Raw genomic sequence first — 20,971 nt, forward strand, 5'->3', positions numbered from 1 at the left:
TCACTGAACAATGACATCATCTGATATTAACACAATATGTTGCATCTATGACAAATATTTATTTCCTTAATTGCCCTTGTTTTCTAAAAATACTAATAAATTATGCAAATATCTCCAGTACCAGCTTAAAGCAGGTGTCTTTTACATTCTCTCTTCCCATGCGGTATCCTGTGCTCTGCCTGCAAGCAAGCTGTCACCTTGTCTCCCACATCTTACATAGTGGGAAATTCATGCTGAGCGAGTCGAGGTGCTGGGTGGGGGGAGTGTACAGCATCCTCAGCATGAAATTTCACCATGAGATGCTCACGACAGCTGAACAGCTCAGTGGGACATGGTCCACACACCGCCCCTGCCACTCCTACGAAACTCAAGGGAGTGGGAAGCGCCCCTCTCTCCCTGCTCTCAGCTAAAAGAAACAAAACAAAGACAAACAAACACAGGGGAAAGTCAAACCTCCAATGCAATTTTCAACTTCCAAATAAATGTGCATTAAGAGTCTATAAAAGGTCCTTCATGCACAACATGAAAGAGGTAAATGCAGACCAAAGCAACTGCGACCCTGAAGAGGATTAATTGTCAGACAGAACCGAGGAGGTCTCCTAATGTGGAACACAAATATTTAATCTGGTTCTGAAATCTTATCTCCCGCCTTTAAGAAGATTAATGGAAATTCTTTTGCAGCAGACTATTATTTCTATTATTTCTGATCCATTTCATGAACTAAGAATATTTTCCAGAAGCAAAGTTTGTGCATTTTAAATAGTTGATTAGCATTCTACTCAAAATCAAATCAAAAGTTGATCATTATTAAAACCTGTTCAAGGAAGTGAGGACATAAAAAATGTCATTTGCTGTAGTTATGATATTTTATGAAAATCCCTTTGCTAGGATTTTCTTCTCTTGAGAAGCTGAAGGGCCTCAGCTTCAAGTGTAAACAAACTGTTATTTGTTAGTGTGGAATGCAGCAGGTGCTTTCTTGATTAGTCAATGTGAGATGTTTCTACTTGCTGACCAATCAAGGAGGCAGCAGCTCTCAGACTCTCTGGGAGTCACAGAACTTTGTTATTCATTCCATTCTATTCTTGTCTCGTTTTTTGATGAATCTTTCTCTCTGTTTTTTTTTTTTTAGTATAGTTTTAGTGTGTTTTTTTTTAAACATAATATATATCATAATATACTAAACCAGCCTTCTGAAACATAGAGTCAAGATTTCTCCTTCCCCTCACCAAGTCCTGGCTGCCCTGAAGGCCACCGCAACAATTTGCATGCATTCAAATTGCATTAAACAGGCATGTCACACATGTGCACAGACATGAAATCATAAGATGTGAAAACATAAGGTGTCTAATTTTGCATGAGACAAGAAGCATTCAAGGTCTCCACACTGCACTTGAACCAAAACTGGCATGAAGATGTTATGGCAGTAAAGTTGTTCTAAAAAGCCTTTTTTCTGAACTGATAATCCTTGTTCTAGCCTGGTTAAGGAAGATTTCATAGAAGGAGGAAGAGTTAATTAATACATCCTTTTTCTCTTACACAGACTGAGTACAGGCAGACAGTTAATATCACTGCTGTGCTTGGTTCTGCCCAGGGAACCTATGTAACTGGCCAAGTTTCAGGCTTCTCCTTCATTTTTCCTTTAAATTAACTAACAAGAAAAGAGAAGTACAGCCAGCTGTAAAGCTTTCTTCCCCGTGGAGGAAAGCAAGGGAGCCATCCTTCCCACTTCTCTCATTCTTGCCTAGGAGCTAAGCCAGCATTGTGCCAGACAGTCCAGTCCTAAGCTTTTGGTATATTTTTTCCTAGAAATCCAGGGGCTCCAGTAGGGTCTGTCTGAAGCAAGAAGAGCATGGTAGGCACTACAGTGGATGAAAAGAACGATCACTGCCATTACTCCTGCCTCCTACAAGTCCCCCTGATGATCCAAAGTGAGACAAGATGCTTGGGGCTCTGCTCCATGGTCACAAGCCACTCCATCCAGCTTGTCCTGCAGCCCTGCTGAATGCATGGCATCTCTGCTGGGTGACAGGAGTAGAGAGCAATGGTGATGCCAAACATCTATTAAAATCAGGGCTGAGAAACATCACACATCAGGCCATCCTCAAGATTTTGGCAAGTCTGCTTTAGATCAGGTTGAATTTAGATGGTTGAATTCAGCCTGTTCTGGTTTAAACTGACCTAACCTGCATTTCATTTCTAAGTAAGACTTTACCAGTGAGTGGTCAGCACAATGAAACCAACCCAGCAGCATTCAAACCCACACTCCTGCTTTTTTCTCAATAGTCAATTCATAATGAAGCTACCAGGCAACAGCTGAACATTCTCTACACTATTAACCCCAGGGCTTTTACTCGGGATGCCAAATAATTCAAATAACTTTACATTTGTCATCAGCAAAGAGTATGCATGCAGTTACAGCACCTCACATGACTCAATTCGAGCCTTTAATCTAGACAGGACCTTGATCCAAGGGCAACTCAAATCAGTCCTCAAGTAGAACATTGTGTGGGCTTCTGCTTGCTACCTGAGAAGGTAATGTAATGCTCCACTTGTACACATGAATGCCTGCATCTTTCCTGTAGTCAAGGAAACAATTTTATTATGCTTTCATTTTTAAAAAGTCCAAAGGACATTGTTCTTCTAAAGCCTCTTCATAATTCTTTATATTATCTAGAGCAGAAGTATTTCTCTTTCACACTGAACAGTACAGAATCACAAAGACATGGGCACAATGCCTCCTGAACCCATGGGAAACTCCCCCCCCACCCCCACCAAAACCATCCTCTTCAGCAGGGTTTAATGAGTGCTTCACAACCATTATTTTTGCACATAATAACCACAGTCACGAAGCAAGTCTCCCCTACAGCAAAAAAAAAAAAGTATTTAATAAGGATCCTTGCATAATTTCAGGTAAAGCATGTTAGTTTCCAGTTCTCCCTGCACCTTCTTATGAAAATATCCAGTCAGTGAGAAGATGTATGAGCCCCTGAGGTGATGCAATAATGCCACAAGTGCATTGCCTTGTGGACAAGGACACCCTTCCCAGTACAATAGCCCAGATTCAAGCATGCCTCACTTGAATCCTTGAATCCCCAGGTATTTTCCCTCATATACCTGTGTAGCTGGTATGAAACAGAAGCCCTGGAGAAAAACATAGTGTGTGGTCATGTATTTTGTCATGGTCTCAGCTGTAAAATGGCAACCGTAACATATCCCTCCCTAAAGGACGTTGGTGATCACAGAGACAGAAAAATGTCACATACATTCTAGTACAGAGATAGCAAAGTCTATATACATACTCCAAAAGAGTATATTTGTCCATCACAACCCACAGGCAGGAGAGCATCAGAACTTTAGGTTGTACCAGAAATTAAATACCTGCCATTTCTTAAGCTGAAAGCAGTTGCCCTCAGAGATTCTAACTTTAGGTTTCAGCACATAAATTTTCAAGGTATCTTAAGAAAAACAGAAAGACTGTTAATTACAAGTACCTCCTGCACTACATGCAGACCACCCTAAATATCTGCTTTCTTACATTGTGGAAAGCCATTATCCCTGAACACACTGCCTTGATGGGCCTCGTGTTGCTTCTATCATTTTTGCCCCCAAGAGTGCTTTATGCCAAGTTTACAGACTTGAAAAGTTATTCTTTCTTCTTTCCTGATCTTAACCCAAACCACTAATTTTCTGTGCAATATCCTCAGCAATACATATGCAAAATACCTACTGGCACCAGCAACCTCTACATGACATAAAACTTAAACTAAATTTAAAAAAAAATTCAGATTAGACAGATTATATTGGATGTTGCCCATGGAACTTGATCCTGAACTTCAGCACACGTGTTCTCATCTTGAGCAACATGAGATGATAGGGAAAGGCTGTGGTTACTTTGTGAGGAAGCAGGAGCAGGAGAGAGCTGCCTCCCCAGCACTAAAGGCCTGGAGGGTGCTCCCGGGCAGCTCCCAGCTGGAACTGATGGCTTTATCAACTGGTGCCCTTCAGCAAAGTACCTCAGGTATACACTGGCTGCTGGAAAGATCTCCTTAGTCCTGCATTTCTTAGGCAATCCCAGAATCTTGCTGGCTGCTGCTACTTTAAAGGCTATGTGGTCAGACAGAGCACATATTTTCCAACACAACTAAAGTTTCTCAAGGAATGTAGGCCATGGTGAGAAAATGTTCGTTTTCTAGCTCTCTGTTAGTAAAAGCAGAACTTTCCAAGTCAAAGAAAAGATACGCCCTTAAGCCAAAGGCAAGTTATATGCTGCTGCTAACAAAACCAGTTTTAGAGTTCCTCTCTCTCACCTCCTGCTTCCCCTAAAAAAAGGAAAAGCCCCACATGCTCATAATGCAGTGCATCTGGTGGCCTAAATATGGGTGTTACCAGATTCCCCACTGACATAAAGAGGTCAGAATTTGAAAAGCTGAGAATATGACTTAAGCTTCCACAAGAAAACTTGACCTGGAACAATTAACCTGAGAACAACACCAGAACAATGTCCCAGAAAGCTCATTTCCAGGACAAGTTTCTGCTGGGAAAAGTTTAGTACTTCAGAACTGCTGAGAGTAAGTTCTCACATTTACACCTGACACAATGAATTCATTTGGACATGCAATACTCTTAGAACCCAAGTGAAAAAACAACTACCTTTTGCTGCATCATTTCCTAACCTCCTTACAAAAATTCTAGGTGTAACATGCCACCATATCTAGTACTTTTGACATCTGACTACAGAATAAAGCAAAGTTTATTCCATGCAGTTGCAAAACCATCAAACTCCTTTGAGAAACGTCCTTGTCTTCCAGGATGCTTCTCACTCTGAAATTGAATTACCAAGGACCACTCCTGATCACCTTTACAAGTTTTCATACACTTAAAAAATGTTTTCTTCAACTATAGTCAGCATTTTAAACATATTTTTTTCTCAAATGTAAAAAGCAAAATAAAGTACTGCATTCTGTCTTTAAATAAAATTGCCTACACAGCTACTTTTGATCCACGAGTGCTTGTTCTCCCTCCCAGTTTTCTCTGCCAACCACCCCCCCACAAGACACGCTCAGATTATTTTATTGTTTTTTTTTTTTTATTAGCCATCTGCTGTGCAGATAAACACATGAAAAAATTACAAATCAAAGAAAGAGAGGCAGATAAATGGGCTTTCACTAACCTTTCGCCAGGGTGGGGAGGCTGAAACGACCTGCGAAGGCCGAGCCAAAGGGAACTAAAGCAGGCAGCAGGTTTGCTCCAGTCGGCTGGTGAGCAAGTGAACGAGCAGGGAGAGCTGGTGGCTTGGGAGGGAAGGAGGAGCACACCAGGGCAGATGAGTCATTAGCTACTAAATTAGAGAATAAGCAGCTTGGAATTGCAAATAACTGTATGCAGTCTGGGAAGTGGAGAGGAAGAGACACTTTCTGTCAAACTGCCCTGAACTGACAAACATCTGCATTTTTCACTCTGTAGGGAGTCTGCTCCTGCCTCCTCTGCCAGCCTTCCCTGTGTGCCAGCAGGAGGCTTCTCCCCAGCAGCTGCAGACCTTGACTGTCATTGGGAACACCAGCTTGGTTTGCAGGAACGCACGGAGAGCTGGCATGCGGTACACACACCTGGGAAGAAGCGCTGGAGAGCCGCAACCGCTCCTGGGCGTCCCTCATTCCTGCAAACCTTCCATTGTGGGAGGTGCTCTCTGCACCAGTTACGAGTCTTTTTATGGTCAAGATAGTTGCAATGTTGCCAAAATGCTGAGACTGCTGAAGCTGCTTTGATGGCCTAAGAAGGTCTGCAAAAACCTGAAGCAAGGGAGACATGATTAGTCTCCACAATAAAATTTTCAAATACTCTGGTGAGGAAAAGTCAACTAATAAAAAGCAAACCACAACCTCTGACCTACACCTTTGCTACCTAATCTTCTGTTAGAACATACCTCTGCTGACTGTAAAACCTAAAACTTATAATTATGAAGCTGAATACATTTTTAATATGGTTGAATTGTTATGGGTGAAGTAACTTTTAAAAGCAAAATGACTGGAGATCTTTCACAACCAGAACCTCAGATGTCATTTGAAAAGCAAGAGGATTCAGATTCAAACATGATCAAGACTGTGCTGAAGCCAAAACACCACAGACCTTAATTTTCCAGACAATACTTACATAGAAGAAGAGATTGGGGGTTTTTCAGTGGGGTCAACAAACTCCTCATTGTACTTAAAACCTTTCTGGTCTAATACAACCAAAAATTTGTGAGAATAATCAGATATAATTTATATATTATTATATTTTAATTTATTTTATTTCATATTACATTTTATTTATAGGCGATACATATTTATTTTTTTACAAAATCTTGCAGGATGTGCTCACAAGATTTCAATGTCATTGCTGCAGATTAATCAGGGTCTAACCTTCAGCCCACATGAAAATAACGCCTCCTCACACCCCCTCTGAGTAAAATTATTAGTCTTAAAGCACCCCATCCTATTTTGACTGCTTTTTTGTTCACATTTCCACTCTCAAAATAATTCCTAATCCCTCTTTTTGAGCAGGTTGTTTCTGCTTTGTTTTCTGTAATCATCCTCACAAGGTATGACAAGGGAACAGGTCACAGCATCACTGTGCCTCCCTGCCCTCTCCAGCAGCTCCCTCTGCCCTGCGCTGTACGAGTCCTTGCTTAGTGGTTAGCATTAAGCTTTCATGTTAGTGACTAACCTACACTTCTGAGAGTCTGGGGTGCCTTGCCCAGGTTTAGCACATAATTATGCTTTTAGTGTTTCTGCTTTAGCTGATGCTAAGACTTGAGTTCTTTTCTCCTGCTAGCAGAAAAGCAAATACATATTAAAGTAAAACGCATCTTTTCCATTACGATTTCTAGTTTTGCAATCTTCTACCAGTTAGTTCCACATATTTCTGTTTCTTGAGCTCTTTGTAGCTGATATTTCTCTTTAGACACCTACAGCTATATAGCAAAGGAACACCAAATTTATTTCTATACCCCTCTCAGATCACTTTTTGATGACAGAAATGTTACAGTCTGGCACACCTTCAGTCTACAGCATATCTATTCTGTGAATATTAAGGGAGACTTTGCTTTCCAGTCCAGTCAAACCAACATATTTAAGTGGGTAAAGGGAAGGAGAAAAAAAAAAAAAAAGGAATACTTCTATAACATAATTGCATACTTATAAATAGCATGCTTTCCATGTGTGTCAGATATCAAATAGCCTAATGACAACTGATAACTGGCTGATTTCTGCAATCTGCCATCAGCTGCTATTTTCAAGAGAACATGAGCTATTCCTAATACTGTAGTTCAACTCCACTTAGTTGTGTAGGAAGCTTACATTTTTCAACCAGATGGCAGGTATATGCTATTTTAACCAAAATCCTGTTTTAAGAACAGCGGTTGGTACAATGACAGTGCTTGACAAGCCAGGAGGAATTTAAAAAAAAAAAAAAAAGTAGATAACTACATAATACCATTTAATATTGGCCTTTAAAAATATATCATACTTATGAACAGCAACAGATGGGCCAGCCAATCAGACTGCATGACCTCATTTGCTGGGAAAAACAAGGTGGTTTGTTTGTTTTTTTTAATTAATCTTCAGCTTTTATTCTCAAAATATACTTTGTAGAACTAGGATGTGATTTTCCTCATGTGCGTATCAAGCCAAAAAGCCTCTTCTCCCTGAGTCAAGCAGCAATGAGCTGTTTGGCTGCATTATAGTGTGATTAATCCATGCAACTGCTTTAACGCCCAACAGAGGGAAAAAACCATCTCCAGAATACAGGGTTTGATACGATACAAATAACTTGTTGTTAAACATCTCTATCATTAGAGCACTGTCTACTAATTAGGAAATAAATAATTTACACTGGCATTTCTACAGTAGCAGAAGACATTATCCTGTTCTTTTTCACTGATGTCTCCTAAATAGCAACAGAAACAGTAGCTGTGAAATTCACTTTACATCTCACAGAAGCAAAGTAATTCTGCATTTTTCACAAGTGCCATAGCCTGAACATTTTTTTTTCCTGCACCCCAAGTAACAAACATCAGTGTCTTTTGGGATCTGACCCACTGCAGTCTGATTTTGCTGCCCATAACATAGGACATGGTTTCCCCCTCTGTACTTACATTATGTCTGGAATCCTCTCTTCAAGCACAAATGGAGAATCAAGGGGTGAAGTAGAGTCTGGGTGACTGAGCAGCACACTAAAACACCCCAGGTGATCACTGCATCTTCTCCTCTCTGCTGTGTCAGAGATTTCCCTTGTATTCAAAGCTGATTTCAGTGGGGAAGATCTGATGTCCTACCAGTCAAGCGTACTGAGCCTTTAGATCCTTTAAAGCCCTACTGAAGCATTTAGCAGTAGATGTCTCTATATTTACTGTTGTCTTTTTTTGGATATACGCCTATGCAAGAAGGAAGCAAACTATATTTCACACCCCTTCGCACTACTTTTTTTTAGGGTGTTGCTGGAAGAAAAAATTCCCAAGCTAGCTCAGCTCCAAATGGCCAACTACACAACCATTTATTTTCCTCTGGTTATCCTGACTGAGTTATTTTCCCACACGTTCCTGATGTGGTGAATGACTTGTCTGAGCAAGCAAGATAATGCTTCAGGCAGCAGAACAGAAAATGCAAAAGTGCAGTGAGGCACCTCCTGGGTTGCGTCCTGCCAGTGGGGCTTGGTTTCCTATCCCCAGCTGAAGCTGCAGGAGGTGCCCATCTCCCTGAAGGCTTACACTGGGGATCTCAGGCCCTGAGTGAGGTGCTACAATATCCCCATGTCCCTGTGTCTGAACATAAACAGAGAGAATTATTTCTGCCAGCAGTGGACACCAAGGTTCGGCCCTTCTATTAACTGCAGTGACAGCTACCAGGTTGCCAATCCAGGGCAGATTATTTCAGCCAGGACAGATGTATCACTTACTGGAGAGAAAGGAGGACAGCCCAGGAGCACCACTATTCCTACTGCCTCACTTATATGTGGCTGTGGCAAAAAGGTCAAGGAAAACCAGGGATAGAAGGGGTTGGACTCGTTTTCGCCCCCTGGATTGGCAGGATGGCTTTGCTTGCCCCATACCTCCCCCCAAAAAAATGACAAAGCAGGTCCTCATCCCTTGCACCCACCCCTTCATGGCAGGGAGCACCATGTAGAAGTGTCCTAGACTTGTGGGGTTATTACTTACACTGCCTCCTAAACAAAGAGTCTCAGGAATATCTTCTACAGAGAGAACAGTGCCACATATTTACCTCTGACCACTCTAAGTGCCGCGTGGTAACAAACATCAAAATATCAAGAGTTTCCTGGAACAGGCTGCCCAGCAGGGATATGCTATCCACATCTCTGGAGGAGACTTTCCAGTCTCACCTGACTGGATCAAGCCTTGAACAACCTTGTCTGATCTCACAGTTGACACTGCTCTGAGAAGGAGCTTCTGGAATCCTCTTCTGTTTGACTGCATTCAAACAAATGCATTGCTGACCACTGACTCTCCAGCCAGCAAGTCCTCACAAACTCAGCACCCTCACAAGGATTTTGGAGCAAATTAATTACAAAAGCACAGCAAAGTACCCTCCTCCAGCCAGGAAGGTCTCCAGAGCAGGGTTCTCCTACTGACCAATAGCTCGCAGTTAAGAGCTTCTAACTCATACAGGGTTGGGAGTCAAAAAGTGCAGAAATAAACAATGTCTCAGTTATAAAGAAGGATTTTCTAGATCTTTCCATAAGCTTTTTCTTCTACCACTTTGTCTGTAAGTTTCTACTGTAGAGTTTACTTTTTTCCTTTTTGTTTTTGCACTGATAGAAAAATCTATATGGAACTATCAAGAATAAAAAAATCACTTTTTAATATTTAGAATAACTGAAAATTTGTTGTCACATTAAAAACTTTACTGGAACTGGGAGTGAATTTTACACATGACAACAATGAAACAATGCTGAGAAGGAACACCCTGACACCTCTTTTCACAGGCTCTTCACTTGAAATTGCAATTACAGTGATCTAAGTAGGAAAACAATTCTGACATTTAAAAAAAAGCTGTAATAAAAGAAAACACTGTTTTAAGTTTGCAGGGAGATCTGGAATCACAGGTGTGCCTGATCCATGGAGTACACCCCAGCTGCTGGCAGGATGGGTCTGTCAGCTGCACCTTATCACCCTCCCCAGTTACTGCCTCAGACATGGCTGAGACACCAGGGCCATATCCCCCCTGCTCAGCAGGGCAGAGTGGCATGACAGCTCTTCTCGGGCAGGAGCACGGTTAGGGGCATTTGCAAGGCAGTTGCAATCAATTCTTGCTGCAAAGACATCCCAAGAGCTTCAGCATCTCACAATGCCAATCAGTCTGGCTCCCTTCCACCTGACTCATGCCCACGTACCAACACAGCTGGCACATGGCTGTGCAGCAAGGGAAGCCACGTTTCTCCCCTGAAGGGAAGCTTTATTCATGCCAAAAGGTGTTCCAGCCTGGATCTCAGGAGCAGTATCCACCTGTCCTCCCTAATACCAAGGCTTTTTAGCTCATTCCCTGTGCTCAGCCCAAGAGCCTCAGCAGTTTGGGCTCACCACACGTGAGCAGCAGTGGTCCCACGAGGGGCAGAAGGGTTTATGGACAGAGTGATGTACTTCAGATATTCAGAGTGCACAGACCCCATTTAAAGTTTAACAGCAGGAGAGGAAAGGGAAAAATAGAAGAAGAAAAAACAAATTAAAAAAGATACAATAGATATGTTCACAGAAACCTGAAACACAGACAGACAGCAGCCCTGTTATCATTGCTGCAGCTGGTATAAAGACAGCACGTTTTCATGCTGCAGTCACATTTCCAGTTTCTTCCCAGACCTACCTGGAGGGACTGAATAATTTGCATCTCTCTTTTTCCCATATTATTTGCACATTCCACATATTATTTGCATTTATCGTGAAAGGGTGGAGAATAATAGTGCTTACTGCAAGAAATAAATACATTTTAAAAACAAATCAGTCAGTGCTGCCAGTCAGACAGATGCAAAAGTTGACAAAATACAGCCTTTCATTATTTTTTCATTCCAACCAATGCACAAAATACATGAAATATAAAAGAGTGCCTCACATAGATTTTTTCCAGCTGAATGGAGCTTTGACAGTAAAGAACACTGCATTTTTCACATAATAAAATGTGATTTTCCATCAATTTTACCAGTAATGAAAATGTAACATACAGCACAATCACTTGAAAGCCAAGAAGTTGAAGCCAAGGGTGAGGTTAGAAGTTGCAAAACTGGGAGCCTCAAGGGAAGAGAAGTGGTGGATAGACAAGAACTGGTTCTCTGCCATCCACTGAGTTTTCTATAAATGTCAGCCCTACCCCCCAAAAGGGCTCCCCCTCCTCCTGTTCCTGGTGCTCAGTGGGAGGGGCAGCCAGAGCAAAACCATCCATCTGGTTCCCATCACAGGAAGGACTGCCTAGGCTAGCTCCTGCCAAAGCCTGTCCTTAGCAATCAGCACGAGAGAGAACATGAGAAAACACAGCACAGCTAAGACAACAAACCTAATACTTTTAATACACTAATCATAACAGCAGTACTCAATTTTGTTCTTTATAGAAATATCACAGGAGTCAGATGGGTCATCCTGGTAGCCTCATTTTATCTGGGAAATTAATGTAACAGGCAACACAAATGTTATTTTCTTATCCCGCAGTAGATCCATCAGCACCTATTAGAAGCATCTACAGGAGTGAAAAATATGGCAGAGAAAGATAATTTGATTAAGCAGGTGCAAAACCTTGCCACCTATTAAGACACTTTGTCTCCTTTCAGCCATAGCATATTAGACACAGCATTTAAATCCTAATGCTGCCACTGCAGCCCAAGATCTAATATTTTATGAATGTTTGGAGAGACAACCATCAAACTGCTCATGTCCTCTTGCCACAGAAGTTCAGCACAACCCTTCCCACCTCCCTTAGCCTTGCCAACCATGCAGAGCAATGCCAACATTTCCACAGTTTCCACAAACTGCATGTCTTGCACATCACCCTTTAAAATCTATTTGATCACTCTTTCATTTCAGATGGCCAGGGGCGAAGGAAAAAAAGCCAAACCTACATCCAAGCAGTCTATAGCAATACCTCCTACAGCTGCTGTCATGGGAATGAAGATCTACAGGGATATGAGGACCTTGTGCCACTGGGTATTGCGCACAAATGAAAGCAAAACTGCCAGCTGGACTTTGCAGACACAAATTTGTGCCCACCTCGGCAATATAATCACACACTCCCCTAATTATTGAGTAAGAGTGGCTGCTAATTAGCCATCCAGAGTAATGAAATCTGACTATGGTCAAAAGTGATCTGACAGTAGGGAACAGAGAGAGGCAGCAAGCTCTAATCCTTTGCTGTTCTCCAAACGTGCCTCAAACCTTAAACCAGCTCCCTCAGGAGTTTGTTCTTCTCCCCACAGGCTACACAAACTCCTTGTGTAGAGTGCCTCTCCAGGTCTCTGAGAGACACATTTCCCCCATCACTTTGACAAGAACTGCCCCCACTCCTCTGGCACAATCCTGCCATCCTGGAAGAGCACACTGGAGCAGATGAACACTTTGGGATCTCCAGGAGAGCAACCTGAGATCCGCTTTGCATCGCAATGCTTCCCTTGAGCTCCTTGCACCAGAGTAACTAACTGCACAACCAACACACAGCAGCAACCAAAACGGATGGGTTTCTTCGTAAACACCTCCCCTTCCCACAGTTTCCTGCACTGGAAGAAGGGGACTGAGATAGGAAATAAAGAAGCAACCTCCTTCAGGAACAATAACCAGGTCTCTGCCTAGGGATGACATGGCTCAAACTCCCTCAGGACCGTCCCAGGCACATCACTGTCACCTGGCTTGCCTCTCTCTATCTCCCTGCTTTTGTTAGGCTGTTCCCACGCACATCTAAGAATATTCTGGTGAGTGAATATGAATAACAGCTCTTTCTTCCTCCTTTCAGGAAACTATTTCCTCATTTGTTTCTCTCCTCTCCCTGCTTCGGTATTTAGCTGCAAATGTTAATGACCCATTTAAGAAGAGGAAAGCACCTTCTAGGAATGACTTGCCCCAGGCTATTCCGTGGGCTGCTCAGAAGTAAATCCCATAATTTATACCTCTTTGGTCAAAGGGGAACATTCCCAGGACCAAAGAAAAGCACAGACAGAGAGAGAGATGGAAAGGGAGAGGAGATTGTCATGTTCTCTCTTGCACACTTTGCTGTTTGTTATTCTAGTGCTTTAAAAAGTAAAGACTACTGGGATATCAGGGCTGAGCCCCAGGCCAAGTCTGCTCTGACTTGCTGCCATGTAATCAATAAGAAACTTTTCAAAATGTCTTCTTTCTTCCCCCTTGTGCATTTATGTCTCAGCCTGCTACACTGAAGCTAAGACAAGCCTCTAGAGGCTCAGACAGGGATCAGTGCAGCATGCCAGCATGGGACCCCAGCTGAGGGCAAGGAGGCAGCTCTGCTGCAGGAACCCAGCAGTCCTTACCCCTGACCTGGCTGCCTTCATCACACCTCCTGCCCTTCATTCCTGCTATCTTGGCTTGACACTGCACGCTCACCTGCGGGTTGGTAAAAGGCTGTGTGCTGGCTGGACTCCTTCAGGATCCTGGTAACCATTCCCCCTGCCAGGAACAAGATGCATAACCATGGGATACGTGCAGGAACAAGACATAGAGCACTGCACATCCAAGAGAGCTGCAGAGCAGGACAAGATGCAGAATGAGGACAGACAGCTCTGTGAAAAGCAGCTTTGAAGGAAGAGATATGGTGGAAACAGAAGCTGACCCCTAAAAAATTGAAAAAGAACAAAAAGGGTTGTGGAAGGGCAAGCCATCTGCTGTAGACTGAGCAGCTGGGATTGTGAAAGAAACAACCAGGTTACTGCTGGTGGATTGATGAATGAGCAGGTCAGTTTTTCTCCTAGACCTCCCATCATAAGAAGATGGGAAATGGTGTGTTAAAATCTTCATGAGGTAGAGCTAAAAGAAATGTGTCTCCCATTTATCCCTTAAAAGTCATGGATCACAAAGGGTTTTCCTCCCTTTCACCATTCTTTTCACCTCTGAAGCATTTCCCCTGTCTTTCTGTACTGTAAATGTACACTTTAAAATAGCAGAAAATACTGTGTATAGGCAGCCAGCCTGTTGTTTAGACACAGTCAAACCTAAACAATATAAAGAAGAAAAAAGCAAAGGGGAAGAGACAGGCAGATGGGGTGAGCTGTGTAGACAGGCATTGCAACCCGGGTTTATTGAAACATGCTGAAGCACCATTTGCACAGCTTTTAACTCCCTAGTTTTTACAAGCTTAAAAATGCAAATACAAAATCTGACTGCAAGGTAGAAAGTTGGGAGCTCAAATTTCAGCTCAGAACTACATTCCCAGTGCTGTTGTACTTAAGGTTATAAAAACAATGCATATATACTGAAAAGGCTGATTTGGCATGCCTCTAAACTAAAAAAAACAAAAACAAAACCACACAAAACAACAAAAAACCTGATATCATTTGGAGATGTAGAAAAGGACCAACAGTGTAAAACATGCTTCTCATCAGTTGATCACGTATCACTTGTTTTTATGTGACTACATATAGACCATTTTTCATAGAAGTGTTTGCCAAAAATTCAATAAAGCTTCTGACAGTGAAGGAGTACCTCAATACTGTTTGGTTACCCTACACTGGCAAAACAATTTTGGACAGTTTTAAATGCATAATGCTTGCTATTATATAGACTATGTACACTACACTTAGCAGAATAGCACCCAAAACCAGTAAAAATATATCCAGGAGGATTCATGTTAGGAAAAAAACTATACTTCCCTTCCTTTTCACTTGCAATTACTGCATTTGCAGCCAAATGGAGCAGGCTGCAAGGAGAGGGCAAGCACCCAGCAACACCTTGCTCGAGAACACCAGGCACTCAGGCTCTGCTCTCTGCACCCTTCCCAGAGCCCATCTGAGATCCCTGAGTTTCAAACTACATGAGGGTAGCTGAGCTATGATGAACTACCCTCATTAATGCTGAACTTCTTTGTTTTGATGAGGTAAATGAAAAATTATGTTTGTGCCCTAAGTGGACTATAAATCATCAAGACATTTAGCCTCTTACCTTAGTACTGTCAAACATACTTTGCAACAGCCAAACACAATCCATATGATGAATTTATGTAGCTGAAGTCTTCAGACCACCAGTAATTTCTGCCTTAAAACCCTCATAACTAAGAAGAGAGGCAGGACAAAAAGGAAAATAGGGAATAAGTAAGTACCAGTGACCTGAAGTGGCACAGATTTCCCAGAGACTATGACAAGCAGAGGCAGAATAAAATAATCCAGAGCTGAAAAGGCAGAGGAAATACTTTCAACTTCACATTTCTGCAATCTCACAGCAGAAAGACGGGTGCTTGCAGAAATTGCAAAACATGGGATCTGTGGAGGCTGAGCCACAGATTGGATTTGGAAAGGAATCTGCCTTGGTCCACTGCTGGGGCAGACGTGCCCCCATTGACTGTTTCAGCTCAGCTCACCTCGTATGGGGTTTGTCTGGGGATCCACTAAGAGGACTGCTGCCAAAGATCCCACAAAAATAGAGGGCCACAATGCATTGCCTCCCTTTTCTCAGAATCATACACTGCTTTGTGTTGGAAGGGACCTTTACAGGTCCAAACCCCAGCCATGTGCAGTGACATCTTCAACTGGATCATGCTGCTCAGAGCACCAACCAGCCTGACCTTGAATGTTCCCAGAAATGGGGCATCTACTTCCTCTCTGGGCAACCTGTTCCAGTGCCTCACCACCCTCATAAAAATCTCCTTGTATCCAGTCTAAATCCCTCTTTTAGTTTAAAACCGTAACTGCATGTGCTATCAATAAACGCCCTGCTAAAAAGTCTGTCCCCGTTGTTCATAGGTTAGATATTAGAAAAAAGGTTTTTCACCCATAGGGTATTGGGAAGTTCTCACAGCACCATGCCTGACAGAGTTCAAGAAACCTTTGAACAATATTCTCTGGCAGCTGGTGTGACTTTTGGGGGTGGTTTTGTCCAGGGCCAGGAGCTGGACTCGATGATTCTTGTGTATCCCTTCTAACTCAGCTTATTCTGTCATTCTTATAAGCCTCCTTTAGGTAGTGGAGCGGCTGCTCAAAGATCTCCTCAGAGCCTTCTGTCCTCCAGGCTGAACAGCCCCAGCTCTCTCAGCCTGTCACCACAGAAGTGCACCAGCCCTCCAACCACTTCTACGGCCGTCCTCTGGACCCGCTCCGACATGTCCACGGCTCTGCTGAGCCGGATGCAGCACTGCAGGCGGAGGTCTCACGGAACGGGAGTAGAGGGGCAGAATCGCCTCCCCCGTTCCCTTCTGCTGAGACGATCTTTCTCTTTAAAGAGGCCGGATGCGATGCGGGGCCCTCCCCCGGGGCAGGCCCGGGCGCGGCGCTGGTGTCGGGCCGCGGCTGGAGGGGCCTCTAGCGGCTCCCGGCGGCGCTCCCGGGCCGCGCACCCCCACGGGCAGCGCTCCCCGCGGGCCCCGCGCACCCCGCGGCTCCGCTGCGCTGCCCAGAGTCGGCTGCAGGAGCTGCTGAGAGCGCAGCAGCGGAACCAGGCGGTGCCGCCCAGCATGCCGGGCGACCCGCGGCTGCCACCCACCTGCTGCCATCAGCCCCGCGCCCACCGGACACCAGCTTTGCCGCTTGCCAAGGGTTTGGCATCCCCAGCCCCTGACCTCTGGAAGAGGCACCCCAGCAACTGAACGGCCAGCATGCAAGCTCCGGACAGCCCAGAAAACTTTAATCTTATTTTTCTTCTCGTTTCCTGCAATGAAACCTGGATTTGCAGCATTATCTGGGTCAACTCATACAGTATATCAACATTCACCCATCAATTTGAAAAAAGGGGATAACGGCGAGGCTGAAAGCTCGGATGACTTCAGGGCTGTATTTGCTGCATCACAGGTGAACACCCCACTCACCCTGCCAGTGTTCCCCCATGGGGATGCACTTAGGCAGCAGTCAAATGCTCGTGGAAACATTTGTGGTGACAGAATTTCCCACTAACACCAAGTTCAGCACAATCACATTAGAGTCACTTTTTAAACCCCATTTAGAAGTGGAATACCAAAGGGAATGCAAGCACAGGCCCCACTGCATTCCACTCACTTCCAAGCCCTGTGTTTATGGATAATGTCACTAAATAAGACTGTTCCGGTGGGAAGGGAGCTTGGGAAGTCTGCAGCTTCCTGCTCAAAGTAGGGCCAACCCTGACTTCATGTGATGTTGCACAGGGCTTGGTTTTACCTGGGCCTTGAAACTTCTGAGAACAAAGCTCCTAGAGTCTCTTTAGGCAAGTTTATCAATGCACAGTTTTCCCTATGGAGATATTCTGACTTTAATTTTCTCAGAAAATCCCACTCCAGTTTGCAATCCTTGTTCCTCAGAGCTGGCTACATCTTTTCATCAACTTTCCCACAAACAGGGGCAGGCTGCAGTAAGGTCTCTTCCAAAACCATCTCCTCAGGGCTGAACAAAGCCCTGTCCCTCAGTCTCTTGTTCCAGAGCACATGCTCCAGGCCCCTGGCCATCAGAAGCCCAGCCATTTGACTGTTTCACACAATGTGCCACTCATATTTTATACAAAGTAACAAAAATGCTTAAAATACAGGTGTGAAGCCACAGGTCCAAATTTCAATAGTTCTCCAACAAAAAAGGCAATAAACCTACCAGCTATTGATTTATTTAAAGGAAAGGCAGACAGCAGAGGCCATCAATGTTCAAAAAAAAAATAAAAGCAACCCTCCTTCAAGGCAGCAGAGGGAACCTATTTACCATTTTTCACTTAGCTCTCTGTGAAATATACATGAACATTCTTAACTCCTTGAAAACTTAATGCCTTTAAGTCGTGCTCCAAAATGCTAGCATGCTTTATACCAAAAGAGTCTTCTGATTCACACACCAACAGGAGTATAAAGATCTTGTGTTGCAGGCAAATTATTTGCAGGAAGGTCGTATTAGAAAATAACATGTTGCAGTCCCAGAGACTGTGCTGAGTGCCCAGCACTTGGGGAGCACTACAAGAATGATTAGGACCTTTGTGTTTGTTGATAGGAAGAACAATAATTAAATATTATGAGCTCTGAATTCAACTCACAGGTGAAGAAAGCACAGGAGGTGTATCTGGCCAGCCTGGGAGATTACTTTCACAGCAGTCCTCCTCCTTTGCTACAGCCACAAGCCACATCCTTGGGCAGAGCTGCTAGAAGTGCCAGTCAGAGCAAGTACTGAGCCCAAGCCCAGCCCTTGTAGATGTTCAAGGGCCCTGGCAAGGCACTGCTGCATAAGTAGGAAACCCAGCCTCTATGCAAAATGACATTTGTACACACATTTGAGTTGACACTGTCAAGAGCTACCACCTAAATGCTGGTACAAGCACAGCACCCCAGCTCAGGGACACAAAAAACCAGATTCAGCTGCCTTTTTAAAATCCGGGATTTTTAAAATCCGGGAATCCAAAACCACCCAGACTGGTTAGCTGGCTATTCCACTCCTCTGCATCACAATCAGGATCTCCAGCCTCCTCCCCAAGTGAGCTGGAAAGATGAGCTGTCACCATGACAGAGCTGCACGAGGATATGATGAAATCACCAGCAAGGCTCCCGTTGACCTTAGGTAAACTCTAGAACACACCATGACAGGCTCCAGAGAAACTTGACAAAAATTAATATTACTCTTTTGGATGGGAAAAAAAAAAGTTATTTCTTGTTGTTTTCCCATACATTTCTGGGGACATCACTTGGAAGCTTCTCTCCAACTAATGGCTAATCACTTTTATTTCCCTATTGGTTATATTTCAAAGATAAAACCATCACACTTATTTAGACCAAGAAGGTATCAGAACAGTCAGTGAACAGTGCAGACTCTTTGAGAACTACAGTTGATCTGGAAGACAAGTCTTTATTGTTTCAGCTGCAACCAGTTGTTATTTTTTGAACTAACCTATACAGGGAAGAAAAAAAATCTCCATTACTACTCAGCATGCCAGAGCATACTTGAACTGCTTCAACACGCTACGCTGGAATTAAAACAAAGAGTTATTTCAGGTTTGTTTTAATTCATTACTAATGTGTCGACTGTTTTAGGATCCTTTGCCAAGAGCAGCTACCCTTTGCTGAGAGCTAATGAAGTTCAGATCAAAAGCGCTGAGTCCTGGACCAGACCAATGTCAGGGATCAGGTGGAACTGCAGGGCTGAGCAGTGCAGTGCACGGTGCCTGGCAGAGATTGATGTTTAAAGCAAGGACCACAAGTGAATTAAAGTTTAGGATGGTCACTTACTGTACAAGATCGACTTCCCCAGGTTAGCTACTTCCTGCTTGGCTACCCAGGAGGGTGTGTAGAGATCAATAGCTGCATCTATCGGGAGCAGGTCATTTCTAAACTGGTGTTAACCACTACCTCTGACTCTGTTTGAGACGCTTGCAGGGGAAGTCAGCTAGGGATCAGGTATTACAAACAGGGAGTGCATGATATGGATATGAATGTTGTGTTCTGGGTCTGCAAGGGTGAGCTGCAGTGCTGGGGAGCACCAGGGAGCTCTCCTCCCTTCTGACTCCAAAGATCTCTACACCCAACATCACAGAGGCTGGACAGCAGATACAGCTTGCTGATCCCCTGTCACTCCTGCAGCTCTGCACTTCTTGGAGTGCTTTGGGAAGAGGCTGTGAGGCACTGATGCCCTGCCAGCATTGGAGGGAACAGCCAGGAGGTAACAAATTCAGTGTCAAGGGCAGCAGCAGGGCTGGAGCAAGCAAAGATGAATCTCACCCTGTGTGCAAGAGGCTACGAAAATGCTTTGAGCATGACCCAGTGCACCATGACAGGGAGACAATCTGAACACAAACACAACAGATCAATGGAGAGACTCCCACCTGCACAAGCATGTTCGCAGCACGAGAGGTGTCACAGCACCCAGCCAGAGCTGGGACCTGGCTACAAAGGGCTGGCAACCAGGGTGCTAATTCATAATGCATCCGTAAACACCTTTATTTCTCTGGAGCTACATCAAGGTCTGGAAGCAGAAAAAACAGTTACTCCAAACCAAAACTTGGCACAGTGCCTCTGCTTGTGATTATTTAAGAGCCAACACATTCCCAGAACAGTTAATAGCTCTGTGCTCTGCTCAGAAAGAAGGACTCTACAGAAACAAAAGTGGAATAAAGAGAGAGGCAGCAGTGCCACCAAAACACCAAAGTTATAAATGGGTTTGGAAACAGGTCAGGCATCAATGACACACAGCTTCTGCAAAGACCCCCAAAGCACAGACTTGGAGGGTATCACAGGCACAATTCAAAAGGCAGCTATTTCTTTTCTGCTATCAGCTGTGAGGCTTCAGATGGAGACTTTGCCCAATCTGGGAAATAACCCTTTAAACAAAAGGCAGGCACATTTGGCCTAGAGTCCGAGAAGCAAGCAACAAGAGACAAAAAACATTTGGAATCACGATCTATGGGAAAAACTCAGATGCTTAAGAGGTTACAGAGGTGGCAAACACATCCTGAGAATATAGAGACCTGAAGCCAGGTAACTGTTTGAAAAGGATGGTCAGCAATTGCTCTACTGCACAAAGAAGAACAAAACCTACTATACACTGAGGAATTTTTGAGGGTATCATGAAAACAAGGAGAGTAAAGGCCCCACATAGGATTTGTTGATGGGTTGTGAAATCACCATCAGAGGTTTTGAAGATAAACATCTAGCCTTCTCAGGGGCAAGGAGATGAATTAGAAGATATCTTTAAGTCGCTTCTGGCCCTGAATTTCTAAGAGTATTCCATTTCCACTGATATACCCTTTCTTGTCAGTAGGCTTTGATTATTAACCTTAAAACAAAAAAAAAATCTTGTCCTTCACTGACTTTTGTGATGTCAATTCTCATTTTCTTCCTTCTTATTTTATTTA

The 20,971-nt window shown here is 43.7% G+C and overlaps 1 protein-coding gene across 3 annotated transcripts in view; it reads right to left on the minus strand.

Moving 5' to 3' along the window:
- Window positions 1-20,971, minus strand: part of STOX2 (storkhead box 2) — a 143,212-nt gene that overhangs the window by 90,665 nt on the left and 31,576 nt on the right. The window contains exon 1 of one of the 3 annotated variants that reach the window (XM_038136485.1): window positions 8,135-16,685. The exons of 1 other annotated variant lie outside the window; for it this stretch is intronic. The gene's annotated coding sequence lies outside the window, so the exon portion shown is untranslated. Of the gene's footprint in view, window positions 1-8,134; window positions 16,686-20,971 lie in introns of those variants that run through there. One more of the 3 variants, XM_038136492.1, reaches the window with a different exon arrangement.

This window comes from Motacilla alba, chromosome 4, assembly GCF_015832195.1.
Source record: "Motacilla alba alba isolate MOTALB_02 chromosome 4, Motacilla_alba_V1.0_pri, whole genome shotgun sequence".
In the NCBI taxonomy this organism is placed as follows: domain Eukaryota; kingdom Metazoa; phylum Chordata; class Aves; order Passeriformes; family Motacillidae; genus Motacilla; species Motacilla alba.